At 37.5% G+C, this 15,659-nt stretch overlaps 1 protein-coding gene and 1 long non-coding RNA gene across 2 annotated transcripts in view; one reads left to right on the top strand and one right to left on the bottom strand.

Moving 5' to 3' along the window:
- LOC107160409 (zinc finger protein OZF-like) overlaps window positions 1-15,659 on the bottom strand; it is a 52,091-nt gene that overhangs the window by 26,393 nt on the left and 10,039 nt on the right. The window lies entirely within an intron of this gene.
- LOC125619914 lies at window positions 8,628-15,621 on the top strand. The gene is made up of 3 exons (XR_007351472.1): window positions 8,628-9,416; window positions 9,789-9,790; window positions 15,602-15,621. It is a non-coding gene; the product is annotated as an uncharacterized LOC125619914 (long non-coding RNA).

Genomic DNA, 15,659 nt, shown 5'->3' with positions numbered 1-15,659 from the left:
AATCATCTATTGTCACTCTTTCTCATATTCATTGTTTTACTGTTTTATATCATTATTATTGTTAAAATGACATTTTCTCATATATTAAGTAATATTCTATTAGTATAATCATCATCATTATTATTCTTATTATGAGTTATTTTCAATACACATGCTAAGAATCCCATGTGGTCAACCACAATCTTGTAATATTTTACACATATGTCTTTTATAATTGCCTGTGTATCTAACCCAAAATCAAACCTTGTTTCCCTGATGATCAGTGTCATCCATCTCACCATGTATTCAGTACTATGGACTTTACAGTCTCCTCAGTCTTGAATTGGCTCCAGCACAAGATTGACAATATCTCTAATCTACACTAGTACATAAGCCCTACATTTGCACCTACCACACCTAGACACAAGATTGTGCTGGGAAAAACAAACAAAACCTACATCTGATATTCCTGTACTAATACAGAAGCTGTACAAAAGGGCCAGTCACCTGCATGAGAAATGAGCCACATTGACAATAAATAACAGAAAAATGAAAGTGACTAATAAGTAGAACATGAAGAAGATATCTAACATGTTATTTTTAGATTGTCCTTATGAATATTATAGATATATGTTCATGACAAAATCCAATTTAGACAGTCATCTGATCATTTTATTACCAACTTCACTATTTCAAAATCCAACTCCCACAGGTTTTCCACAGTTTTGTTCCAAGTTCACTATGATCATATGTAGGGATTCTGACCATGGAAATATACAGAAAAGCATTCCTCTGGTGAGCAAACTCCTGGGGGATAACAAGCACCTTGTTTCCAACCCTTAGAACGCTCTGCAGTTACTCCCTGGAACTAGTAAGATAACTAATACATGTGCAATGCCTAGCTGCTATGGTAATGTCCTTTATGAGGAGGTTCTGTGCTAGAGTCTATCAGCCTTGACCTTGATCTCAGGCACACAGCCCCAGGAAATAAAGGATCTCACCACAATGTTTCACTGAGCCTAAACCTGTCAACATAACAGTAACTTTATACAATGGATTTTCTTGAGAGCTACACAAAGCTCCTAACATTGCACATTGCAACTTATTATGTAACTGAAAAATGAGCTGCATATAATGTTGCTAAGTCTGTAACCTGACTAGTAACACAATGAACAATATTTACTAATGAAGCCAATGACCTAAAGTAATCTATTGATATAAATAAAGCTGGCAGCTAAGGTGAGCAGTTTTTGCTTTTGGCTCTTTACTTCACTTCTGTATCCATTTGCCTTCCTTACAATCATATGAAACTGATTTAACACGAGCATATCTACCTTTCAATTACAAAATCAGTCCTAATTTTAAAGAAAACAAATGGCTTGCATTCAATCATACTATAGATAAAATGGAAATAATAAGGATCTATAAGATATTTTGTGTATCATACTTTATTTTCACCTGCTCATGGAACTCTCTCCAAAATAGACCATATTTATGACCATAAATAAAGTCCTAACAAATAGAAAAATGTGGAACCAATGCCTTATAGCTTATCAGATAATTATAGCCTAAAATCCACAGCAAGAAAAATTGAAGCTAGTACACAATCATGGAGATTGAATCACCCACTTTTAAGTGTATGTCATAAAAATCAGGAGAGAAATTTTAAAAATCTCAGAATCAAACAACAGAAATACAATGTACCAGAATTTCTGGGATACTCTAAAGGCAGTTCTAAAAGGAAAATGCAGTTGTGTGTTCCTAAATAAAATACTAGAAAGATTCAAATCAAATAATCTAGAAGTCAATCTCCCAGTCTTATAAAAACAACAACAAATTATTCTCCAGATGAGCACAAGAAAAGAACGAGAATCAGAGATATAATTAATAAAGAATAAAAGAATACAAAGGATTAATGAAAAAAAAACTAGTTGGTTCTTTGAAACATTAAACAAAATGAATAAACTCTTAGATAAACAACTCAAAGAAAAGGGAAAACTCAAATTCATAAAATTAGAGATGAAAGAGATCACATTATCACATAAACCAATGCAATTTAGAGGATTGTCAGGGAACTATTTTGAAAACTCATATTCTAATAATTGGAAAATCTAAAAGAAATGGTTAAATTTCTAGATACCTATGACCTACCCAAAATGAATAAAGTGGATAATGAAAACCTAAAATAACAATAAAAAGCAATATACCAGAAGCACTAATACCAAGCCTTCCAACACAAACATTCCTGGACAAGCAAATTCAATACTGAATTCTATCAGATAATCAGGAGAAATTAACACAATGCTTCTCAAGTTCTTCCTTGATATAGAACAATAAAAACTGTCCCAAATTTATTCTATGAAGCCAGTATCACCATGATATTAAAAACCAGTCAAAGCCCAGCTGTGTTGCACACACCTACATGATCCAAAATTTGGGGAGGTTGAGCCAGGAGGATCACAAGTTCAAGACCAGCCTCAGTAACTTAGCAAGACCTTCTCTCAAATAAAATAAAAAGAACTGGGATTCTAGCTTAGTGTTAGAATTGTTCTGGGTTCAATCCCCAGTATTACTTAAAAAAAATAAAATAAAAATCCCGACAAGAACTCTTCTCTGATGAAAGAAAATGACACACCAATATAACTGATGAACTTACATGAAAACCCCCTCAATATAATAGCAATTCAAATGAAATTCAAAAACATGATAAAGTTGTTTTCATTACAGGAATGCAATAAACACAAATCAATAGAAAGTCTATATATGACAAACCTAAAGCCAACATCCTACTGAATAGGGAAGAGCTGAATGCATTTCTTCTAAATGAGGAACAATAGAAGGATGTCCACTGCCACTATTCCTATGCAATAAATACTCCAACTTTAGTTGAAGCATTTGGCAAGAGGCAGAAATGAAAGGGTTACAAATAGAAAAGGAAGGAGTCAAATTATCGCTGTTTGTAGATGATGTAATTCTAAACTTAAAAAATACTAAAAGTTCCACCAGAAGATTTCTAGTGATGATAAACAAATTCAGCAAAGTTGCATAATAAATAAATCAAGATATAAAAACCAATAGCTTTTGCCCACAATAATGAATTCATTGGGAAAGAAATCAGAAAACTCATTTTATTCCAAATAACACAAAAATTCTTAGTAAGCCAGTCATGTTGCCACACGGAGGCTGAGACACGAGGATCAGGAGTTGAAAGCCAACCTTAGCAACAGTAAGCAACTCAGGGAGACTCTATCTCTAAATAAAAAAATATAAAATAGGGTTAAGGATGTGGCTCAATGGTTGAGTGTCCTTGAGTTCAGTCCCCAGTACAAAAAAAAAAAAAGAATGCTCAGTAACAAGTCTAATAAGTCTAACCAAAGAAAGGAAAGATCTCTACAAGAAAAATTACTTAAAAATTACTAAAAAACTTAAAGTCATCTACATATAAACTAAAGCCACCTACATTAACTATATTAAATAAACTAAAGCCATCTGGAGATTAAATCAAGACATCAGATTAACTAAATCCACCTACAGAATCAATACAATCTTCATCAAAATACCCATATTATTCAATAACTAGAAAAAAATCCTAAAAATTACATGGAATAATAAAAGACCCAGAAAAGTAAGGAATTCTGTAAACTGAAGGCCTCACAATACCTGACTTCAATTTATACTACAGAGGTATAATAACAAAACCAGTGTGGTTCTGGAACAAAACAGACACAGAGAAAAATGAAACAGAATAGGAGCTACACAAACATATGAACCTTGTTTCATCTAATTAGTGATAAAGGTTCCCAAATATACATTGATGAGATGAAATCCTCTTTACCCAATTATATGGGAAAATGGGATATCCATTTGTAAATGTCAACCCAAAATGTATCAAAGGCCTGAGGCTAATCCCAGAAACTTAAAAATTGCTAGAATAAAACCTAAGGGTAACACCACAACATTAAGGAGTAGGCAGCCTTTTCCTCAAAAATACTCATATATCTCAGCAAATAATATCAAGAACAAATAGCATGGGAGCAAAATAAAAATGCTTCTGCAAGGCAAAGGGGGAAAAAATGAACAGCATGAAGAGACAACATACTGAATGAGAATGTTTTGGCATTTATTACTCTGACAAATGATTAATATATAAATATATGGTGAATTTTTAAAATCTCAACATGAAAATAAAAACAAATTATCCATTCATTAATTTGGCAAATAAACAGAAACTTCTCAAAGAAGTCCAAATGGCCAACAGTTATGTAAAATATTTCAACATCTTTAGCCACCAGGAAAATGCAAATCAAAACTCTACTGTGATTTCATCTTCCTCTAGTCAGAATGGGCATCATCTAGAGAAATGGCAAGCATCTGGGGAAAAGGCTGTTAGCAAAATCATAGTAGATTATGTGTACTGCAGAGGATGTGCAGAACAGCAGACTCCTGGATTCACTTGTCAGGAATATAAACTGACAGTATCAGGGAAAACAATATGGGTATTTTTCAAAAAATAAAAACAAGATATACTATATGACTCAGATATTCTGCTGAGCATATGCATATCAGGGTCTTTCAGAAAAATAAAATTAATAAAATATATAAATGTATAAGTGTACATAGAAGGGGATTATTAGATTGATTCACATCATTATTTGATAAAATTCCCCAAACTTCTGCCTGCAGGCTGGTAAAACTGGGGAACTTGTAACAGTTCAGTCCAAGCAACTGGAAGCCTCGAAATCTAAGGAGGTCAATAAAGCAGCTATAGTCCAAGAGACTATAAGGGCTAGAGAGACACTTGAGGGGCCAAAGGTTCAAGCCCACAGTCAAAAGTTAAAAAATCTGAAGTCAGATGCTCACAGGTGAAAGGACATGGAAAATAAGTCCAAGCACATTTTCCCTAAGCTTTTGTCATTTAAAATCCCAGTATTCAGTCAGAGGGAAGGAACAGAAAATGAACTCCACCTGACTGGCATCTGATCCCCCACCTAATGGGTCACCTGAAACCAATATAATAAGCCCCAGCAAATTTCCTATTCACATTCCTGTCTCACCTAATGGTTCAGCAAGACCCCAATAAAATGGACAGCAGGAATTGCCCTCCATTCCCATCCTAATGGATCAACAGGACCCCAATACAATAAACCCCAGCTACTGCCCTCCTGTCCCATCCTAAACAAAGCCTATATAACCCAGATTCTTGCTTCAGTGAACCACCTTTCTTGTCCCCAAAATTAGTCACACCAGGGTTCCACCAATTGATTCTGAATAAAGAAATGTTTTCTGATCTGAGGTTTGCTTCCTGTCTCTAGCCTTCATATTGTGTGTGTTGTTTGTCCTAACACAGTTGACACATCAGAAAAAAGGACCCTTTCAAGAAGCTTGGATCACAAGCCAGTGATAGGATCCCCTTCTGCCTTTTTTTCAACATAAACCTGTTGGTTGGTACTACACATTCATGACAGGTCTTCCCCACTAATTTCCAACCCAATCTTCTGGAAACACAGTAATAGACACATTTACAGGTGTTCTACTGATAGACCCAACCTGATTTTCTCTTAAAATTGGGAGCCATCTTGCCACAAAGCCATGAAAAGATAATTTTGGCTTTACTATAAATTACTGCAAATTCTGAACCTGCTTGGAATGCCTGCTCGTGCCTTGAACTCACCCATGCCTGGCTCTCTGACCAGATAGCAGCCCTCTCTGAAACTTAAGTGATGCCTTCCCTGGCCAGATAATGACCCCTTCTGAGGCTCTAATGACCTTCATAAATTCTGATGTCAGGGCCAGCAAAAAAGTAAACTACCATTAGTGTTCTGCTTGTCAAGGGTTTTGTTATCTGTAACCCCTCTTTGTGTAACTTTCTGGGCTATAAAGCTGGGCTGCAGAAAAGCTGTGGCTGCTGTCTTGTTCCCATGGTTTTGGGTGGGAGAGGCAGCCTGGATGGTCGAAATAATAGCTTGCTTTGATTTTAATTGGAGTCAGTGGTCTTTTCTTGCATCCTGGTCTAACACTACACCAATTTTCTAGACATACCTCAATCTACTCAAGTTGTACTAATCATTACAGTAATTAAAGAAGATGAAATACACCTTTAGAAATATATACTCTACCAAGTTCATTGTGTAATGCCAGATTCATGGGACCTCAGTAGACCTCCAGGAGCCGAATCTGATGCAATCACACAAGAGTCTTTATTGCAAGCTGGAGCCTGGACTCACAACCGTCCCAAGGAGTGAGTGCTGGCCCTTACTTCAGTGAGGTTTTATAGGTTTTGAGGGGATACTCTATGCGTCACAACATCACACAGCAAATAATTTCACACGGTAGGGAAAATCAAACAACTCTTAACATTGATTAGCACATTCACTGGCAGGAACAAGTTGGGTAAAGGTGATTGGTTAGTTCAAGTGATGGATACATTGGAACTGATTGGTTTAGGCCCCAGGGGTTGCAAGAGTGTATAAGCTAACCTGCAGGGTTGCCTAATCAATCACCAAAACTACTGGGAAGGCCGCTTGGTATTTCAGGTATTTTCCCTGTCTCACGCTGATTGGTGGTTGCTATGGTCCGAGTTAGGCCTCAAGCATTCTTTTGGTCTTTTCAGGAACTTGCATTTGCTGAGTCAAGGACATCTGATATGGACAAATGACTCAGAAGGGTAGCTGTGTGTCTAGGAATGGGTTTTCTAAGGACTAGGGTCATCCCTCCCCCACCCCCTTTGGACAGGCCCTGCTCTGAGGTAGAGGCTGTTTTTTCAAAAATGGAGTCACATCAGTTTCTCAATTACAACAATATCCAGAATAGCCATTCCATAAAAGTGACCTAAATGTTCACAGCAGAATAAAAATATGTATACACACATATATTTAACTGTGGATATTCACACAAATATATAAACATACATATATAATAATTTTTTTTTTTTTAGTTTTTAAAAATTATTTGGAGACAGAGTTTTTAAGATGTAGAGGGTCTCACTAGGATGCTGAGGTTGGCATTGAAGCCAGATTTAAAGTTAGGTAGTCAGTGTAGTTAGGTAAATCAGGTCTAATATCAAGTAAGATCCAAAATGGAGGCCATGTTGAGAATGAATTCTGGGAAAAGTTGAACAACTCTTGGAATGAAGTCTGGGAAAAGCCCAAGGCCCAGAGCCCATCCCAAAGAAGTGTTAATGAACAGCCCCCAGCAAACTTGAAGATGCTGACTCAGAAGTCCTTCCTGCCCAGATTATTTCTTTGGCCCACCTGTGTCCCACCCTTCGGGCCTTCCCACCTACATTCCATCACTGAAGGAACTATAAAAATGGGAGACAACCGCACTTCCACGGATTCCACCTCTTGGGACCCCCTTCTTCCTCTGGGAGAAGTCTTTTCTGCTGTCCTTTAATAAACTTCTAATTTCCACTCTGACCTTGCCTCGGCGTGCTTCTCTGGTGTTATACTTCAATATTGGGGAAGCAAGGACTCGTCACCGGTCAACAGCAGTAACAGCATCAAACTTATGGACCTCTTTTCTCAACCTCCCAAATCCCTGGGATTACAAAAAGCATGTACCACCACACCTGGTTTATCATTCAGCTTTTTAAAAAAGGATGTTGTTGGTGGGAGTGGTAGCAAAAGTTGAAGGGACACCTTAGTAATTTAGGAAGTTTTGCTGGTCTAGATTTCATCCTAAACCAATCTGTAATAATATAAAAGGCAAATATAATCTGCCTGGCAATCCATGCCTGTAATCCCCATGGTTTAAGAGGCAGAGGCAGGAGAATTGCAAATTCAAAGGTAGCCTGCCTCAAAATAAAAAGGGCTGGTAATGTGAATCAGTGTTTAAGCACCCTGGGTTCAATCCCTGTTTTTTGTTTTGTTTGTTTTTAAAAGAAAAGAATGCAATCCCTGCCAGAAGGGGTGACATACACATGTAATCAGAGCTACTTTGAAGGCTGAGTGCAGAGGATTACAACTTTAAGTCCAGTCTCAGTAATTTAGCAAGACCCTGTTCCAAAATAAAATAAAAAGGGATAATGATATACATTGGGATGGGCAAAGATGTGACTTATGCAGTCGAGGGGGAGAGATAAAGAATGTACACATGCACTGGCCTGTGCAGATCCCAGGCGCATGACAGGCCTGGTCCACCCCTGCCCCAGCAGTGCAGACATCCACCAGAGGACTGCCCCTTCCGACCAGAAGACTACCAAGGGAGGTCAAGCCTGGTGGGAGATCAAGCCCAGTGGTCCAGATCCATCCACACTGGCCTGTGCAGGTCCAGGGGCACACCACCCTTCCCCCAGCTGAGGGGCAGACACCCACCAGAACCTAGCCTCAGGCGCAGGACTGCCCCTTCTGACCAGCAGACCACCAAGGGAGGTCAAGCCCAGCAGCCCAGATCCACCCACACCAACTTGTGCAGGACCCAGATCCAGGATGCAATAGCATTCATTGAGGGACACCAGTAGTGTCTGGAAGCCCAACATCAAGGTGAGGTACAGATAATCTACATGGGTACTACAAGAATATAGGGAAGAAACTATAATATCTCAGATCTACACTACAAGAAAGAAAGACACATAGACAACATGAAAAAACAAGAGAGGAAAGTGCCCCAAACAAACTAGGACACTACTGAAGCCAGATTTAAAGATAGGTGAAGAACCTTAAGGCCCCAGGCCCAACATTAGGAAATCCAACCCCTGTGCCCTGAAGCTGCAGGATGTTCTCTTACACCACCCCCATGTCACAATCCCACTAGCTGCACGTAGCATTTCAAGTCTAGCACAATGCCGCCACAGGATGTTCCATATAGATAACCCCGGAAGGGCCAAGCTTGAGCAAACAGGAACTAAAGGACAGGATGCAACTGAAAGACTCCCCAACCCAGCTGCTTATAGCTTTAGCTTAGTAACGCCAGATATAACAAGGCTTGAAAAATAGCTTGTCAAAGGAGGTCAGTGGGGCAACTGAGTCTGCAAGTTCAGCAGTTGGGCTTGCTCAAGGTCGTTACAAAAACAGGATGCACAGAGGCAGATATCTTGGGCTAGCTCGAGGTCGCTACGAGGACAGGATGTATAGGGGCAGACATCTGGTCAAAGAGAGAACAAAAGATACCGGAAGGGAACAGAAACTGGTCACGTCAGCAACTTTGTCTGATTTTCGAGAACTGAAAAAAAAAAAGTATAACCCCCACCTCATTTAAATCCTCCAATAGGGATCCTGTAACTATGCATCTCGCTTCTGTATCCACGCTTCTGCTTGCAAGCCCTATATAAACCCCTCAGGATAAGCCAGGGGCGCGCAAGTCACATAGAGCTTGTCGCCCCGGGTACCTGTGCACCTGAATAAACCTCTTGCTGTTTGCATCCGAACGTCGTGGTTTCGCTGGTCCTTGGGGAACGGGTCTCTTCAGACGGAAGACACTCCTGGAGGGTCTTTCAATAGGTAGTTAGTGTAGTTAGGTAAATCTGGTCTAATATTGAGTAAAATCAAGAATGAAGGCATATTGAGAATGGAGTCCAGGAAAAGGAGAATTGAAAAAGTCCCCAAGGCCCAGAGCCCATCCCAAGGAAATGTTAATGAAGCAGCTCCCAGCAAACAAAGAGATGCTAATCCAAAAGCTGGTCCTGCCCAGATTACTCCTAGGCCCATCTGTCCCTCACCTTTCAGGTCTCCCCACTACATTTCATCACTGCAAGATAACAGAACAAAGGACAGGAATGCGGGAAATCTGAAAGAAAACCATAGCTATAAAAAAGGAAAGACCTCCCCCTTCCATGGATTCCACCTCTTGGGTCCCCTAGTTCCTCTGGGGAGAAGTCTTTTCTGCTGTCCTTTAATAAAGCTTCAACTTTCCACTCTAAACTTGCCTCGGCATGTTTCTCTGGTGTTATACTTCAGCATCAGGGAAGTAAGGACTCCTCACCAGTGAACAGCAGTAACACTATAATAACATAACCCACAGACAGATAAGTTGATGAAATCTCAGAAAAGGAGTTCAGAAGGTTCATAATTAAAATGACCTATGCATTAAAGAATGACCTAAATGAACAAAAATTGATAACTCCAACAATGAGATAAGAGAGCAAATACAGGTAGCAAAACATTACTTCAAGAGACAGAGACTCTGGAAAAAAAAGGTCAGAAACCCTTGAAATGACAGATACAATAAATCAAATAAAAAACTCAATAGAAAGCATAACCAACAGACTAGATCACTTGGAAGACAGAATGTCAGATAATAAAGACAAAGTATACAATCTGGAAAATAATAAAGTTGATCACACAGTAAGATAGTAAGAAACTATGAACAGAACATCCAAGAATTATGGGACAGCATCAAAAGACTAAATCTAAGAGTTATTGGGATAGAGGAAGGCACAGAGTTTCAAACCAAAAAAATGCACAATCTCTTAAATGAGCTAATATCAGAAAATTTCCCAAGCATAAAGAATGAATTGGGGGCTGGGGATGTGGCTCAACCGGTAGCGCACTCGTCTGGCATGCGTGCAGCCGGGGTTCGATCCTCAGCACCACATACCAACAAAGATGTTGTGTCTGCTGATAACTAACTAAATAAATAAATATTTAAAAAAAAAAAAAAAGAATGAATTGGAAAACCAAATACAAGAGGCTTACAGGACACCAAATGTACAAAATTACAACAGATCAACACCAAGGCATATTATAATGAAAATGCCTAGCATACAGAATAAGGATAGAATCTTAAAAGCTGCAAGAGAGAGGAATCAGATCACACAGAGGGGGAGACCAATTCATATCTAGCAGATTTTTCAACCCAGACCCTCAAAACCAGGAGATCATGGAACAAAATATATCAAGCTCTGAAAGAAAATGAATGCCAACCAAGAAGCTTATATCAAGCAAAAGTAAGCTTTAGATTTGATGATGAAGTAAAAACTTTCCATGATAAACAAAAGATAAAAGAATTTACAACTAGAAAGCCTACACTACAGAACATCCTCATCAAAATATTCCAAAAAGAGGAAATAAAAAAACAAATGATGAAAATTAGCAGAGGGAGGGATTACACTAAAGAAAAATCTAATCAGAGGAGAAACCAAGTCACATTAAATACCGAAAATAAACAAAAATGGCTGGGAATATAAATAATGTCTCAATAATAACTCTGAATGTTAATGGCCTGAACTCACCAATCAAAAGACATAGACTAACAGATTGGATTAAAAAAAAAAAAAGACCCAACAATATACTACTTCCAAGAGACTTATCTCATAGAAAAAGATATTCACAGACTGAAGGTGAAGGGTTGGGAAAAATCATACCACTCACTTGGACTGTGGAAGCAAGCAGAGGGTTTCTATCCTCATATCAAATAAAGCAGACTTCAAGGAAAAATCACACCACTCACTTGGACTGTAGAAGCAAGCAGGGGTTTCTATCCTTATTATCAAATAAAGCAGACTTCAAACTAAAGTAAAAAAAAAAAAAGGATAAAGAAGGACACGACATACTGCTCAAGGGAACCATACACCAACAAAGACTTAACAATTATAAATATATATGCCCCAAACAATGGAGCATCTATGTTCATCAAACAAATTCTTCTCAAGTTCAAGAGTCAAACAGATCATAAAACAATAATTTGGGTGACTTTAACACACCTATTTCATCACTAGATAGATCCTCCAAACAAAATCTGAACAAAGAAACTATAAAACTCAATAATACAATCCATAACTTAGACTTACTGACATATATAGAAAATTTCATCCTTCAACAAGAGAATAAACTTTCTTCTCAGCAGCACATGGATCTTTCTTTAAAACAGATCATATAATATGCCACAAAGCAACTATTAGCAAACATAAAAAAGTAGAGATACTACCCTTCATTCTTATTTATTTATTTTTATTTCTTACATACATGACAATAGTGGAATGCATTACAATCATAATTATCCATTCACAGCACAATTTTTCATAACTCTGTATATATAAAGTATGTTCACACCAAATTATGCCATTATATGTGAACTCTCTCTCTCTTTTTTTTGCATTACAATTCTTAATACACCTTTATACCACAATTTATCATATCTCTGTTTGTATATAAGGTATGTTGATGCCAAATTCACTTCTTCATACATGTATTTTGTATAATGATGACAGTCTCCTTCCACAATCCATGCTCTTCCCCTTCTCCCCCTCTTTCCCTCCTACCCCTATTCCCTATCTAGAGGTAATCTTCCTCCTTTGCTCTCCCTCCCAACCCCATTTTGAGTCACCCTCTTATATCAGAGAAGACATTCAGCATTTTTTTTTGGAATTGGCCAATTTCATTTAGCATTATCTTCTCTAATGCCATCCATTTCCCTGCAAATGCCATGATCTTATTCTTTTCTAGTGCTGAGTAATATTCTATTGTGTATAAATGTCACTTTTTTTTTTATCCATTCACCCACTGAAGGACATCTAGGTTGGCTCCACAGTTTAGCTATTGTGAATTGTGCTGCTATAAACATTCATGTGGCTGTGTCCCTGCTACCCTGCATTCTATCAGATCATAATGGAATAAAATTAGAAATCAATAATAAAATAAGAAATAAAATCTACTCCAACACCTGGAGACTAAATAATATGCTACTGAATGAACAAAGACATCAAGGAGGAGATTAAAAAATTTTTAGAGGTAAATGAGAACACAGATACAATATATTGAAATCTCTGGGACACTATGAAAGCAGTTCTAAGAGGAAAGTTCATTGCATGAAGTTCATTCCTTAAAAGAAGAAAAATAAGTGACTCAACATTACATCTCAGAGCCCTAGAAAAAGAAGAACAAATCAGTACCAAAAGCAGCAGAAGACAGGAAATAATTAAAAATCAGAGCTGAAATCAATGAAATTGAAACCAAAAAAAAAAAAAAAAATTGAAAAATTGACAGAACAAAAACTTGGTTCTTGGAAAAAATAAATAAAACAGGCAGACCCTTAGCCATGCCAATGAAGAGAAGGAGAGGGAAAACTCAAATCACTAACATACATGATGAAAAAGGAAATATCACAACAGACACTATAGAAATACAGAAGATAATTAGAAATTATTTTGAAAACCTGTACTCCAATAAAATAGAAAATATTGAAGGCATCAACAAATTTCTAGAGTCATATAATTTACCCAAATTAAATCAGGATGATATACACAATTTAAAAAGATCAATTTCAAGTGATGAAATAGCAGATGCCATCAAAAGTCTACCAACCAAGAAAAGCCCAGGACTGGAAAGATACACAGCCAAATTCTACAAGACCTTTAAAGAAGAACTAATACCAATACTCTTCAATTTACTTCAGGAAATAGAAAAAGAGGGAGCACTTCCAAATTCATTCTATGAGGCCAATATAACTCTGATTCTAAAACCAGGCAAAGACACATCAAAAAAAGAAAACTTCAGACCAATATCTCTAATGAACGTAGATGCAAAAAATTCCAATAAAACTCTGGAAAATCAAATACAAAAACATATCAAAAAGATAGTGCACCATGATCAACTGGGATTCATCCCAGGGATGCAAGGTTGGTTCAACATACTGTTATGCTTGAATTCGGGACCCCCAAAATACCAGAGACCAAGATCGATGTAAGCAGCAAAGAAGCGTTTATTGCAAGCTAGCTCAGTCCTCCGTGCATGCACAGCAACTGGTGACACTGAGAGGCCCCTGAGCCCAGGGTTTGCAGCAGTTTTATATACTCTTTGGGGAAGGCAGGGACTTCATATACATCATAGCATCTCTTAGCAAATCATCACACACTGCAGGAAAATCATAAAACAACTCTAAAACATGATTAGCACATTCACTGGCGGGAACAAATAGGGTAAGAGTGATTGGTTAATATAAGAGGGGGATTCATTTGAACTGATTGGTTTAGGCCACAAGGGATTATGTGCTGAATTACGTGGTTTCCCAACATGTTATCAACCACCATAAACTACTGGGAGGGTCATTTGACATCCCAGGTATTTTCCCTGTCTCATGCTGATTGGTGGTTACTAGGGGGTTGCTATGGGTCCTCATCTAGCCTGACTGAGTCAGGGCCACCTGGCTCCACAGATCTCTCCTGTTATTTGTAGATAAACAACTCAGCAGGGTGGGTATGTGCCTAGGAGTGCTTTGTGGATCTTTCCAAGGACAAAGGGTCAAGCCCCCTTCCTTGGACAGGCTTTGCTCTGAGGTAAAGGCTGTTTTCTCAATACAGAAATCAATAAATGTAATTCATCACATCAATAGACTTAAAGATAAGAATCATATGATCATCTCAATAGATGCAGAAAAAGCATTTGACAAAATACAGCACTCCTCTTTGTTCAAAACATTAGAAAAACTAGGGATATAACAGGAACATATCTCAACATCATAAAGGCTATCTATGCTAAGCCCCAGGCCAGCATCATTCTAAATGAAGAAAAATTGAAGGCATTAACCTCTAAAAATTGGCAAAAGACAGGGATGCCCTCTTTTACCACTTCTATTTAACATAGTTCTTGAAACACTGGCCAGGGCAATTAGACAGACAAAAGAAATTAAAGGGATACACATAGAAAAAGAAAAACTCAAATTGGCACTATTTGCTGATGATATAATTCTATACCTAGAAGACCCAAAAAACTTCTAGAACTAGTAAATGAATTCAGCAAAGTAGCAGGATATAAAAATCAACACCCATAAATCAAAGGCATTTCTATATATCAGTGACAAATCCTCAGAAAGGGAAATGAGAAAAACTACCCCATTTTCAATAGCATTAAAAAAAAAAAACCTTGGGAATCAACTTAATGAAAGAGATGAAGAATCTATATAATAAAAATTACAGAACCCCAAAGAACACCTTAGAAGATGAAAAAATCTATCTTGCTCTTGGGTAGGCAGAATTAATATTATCAAAATGAACATACTTCCAAAAGCATTATACAGATTTAATGCAATTCTGATCAAAATTCCAATGACATTTCTCATAGAAATAGAAAAAGCAGTCATGAAATTCATCTGGAAAAATAAGAGACCCAAAATAGCTAAAGCAATCCTTAGCAGGAAGAGTGAAGCAGGTGGCATCACTATACCAGACTTTAAACTATACTATAGAGCAATAGTATCAAAAGCAGCATGGTATTGGCACCAAAACAGACTGGTAGACCAATGGTACAAAATAGAGGACACAGAGACTAACCCACAAAATTACAATTTCCTTATATTAGACAAAGTTGCCAAAAACATGCATTGGAGAAAAGATAGCCTCTTCAACAAATGGTACTGGGAAAACTGGAAATCCATATGCAACAAAATAAAATTAAACACCTCTCACCATGCACAAAACTCAACTAAAAAGGGATTAAGAGTTTAGAAATAAAACCAGAGACCCTGCGTCTTATAGAAGACAAATTAGGCCCTAATTTGTGGGATTAGGCCCCAACTTCCTTAATAAGACTCCTATAGTGCAAGAATTAAAATCAAAAGTCAATAAATGGAATAGACTCAAACTAAAAAGTTTCTTCTCAGCAAAAGAAACAATTTGTGAAGTGAATAGAGAGCCTACATCTTGGGAGCAAATCTTTATCCCTCACACATCAGATAGAGCACTAATTTCTAGGTATATAAAAAACTCAAAAAGCTAAACACCAAAAAAAAAAAAAAAACCTCAATAAATG

The sequence above is a fragment of the Marmota marmota genome, unplaced genomic scaffold (genome assembly GCF_001458135.2).
Source record: "Marmota marmota marmota unplaced genomic scaffold, marMar, whole genome shotgun sequence".
Taxonomy (NCBI): domain Eukaryota; kingdom Metazoa; phylum Chordata; class Mammalia; order Rodentia; family Sciuridae; genus Marmota; species Marmota marmota.
The sequence above is the reverse complement of the archived record's forward strand: the minus strand, read 5'-3'. Positions and strand labels throughout refer to the sequence as shown.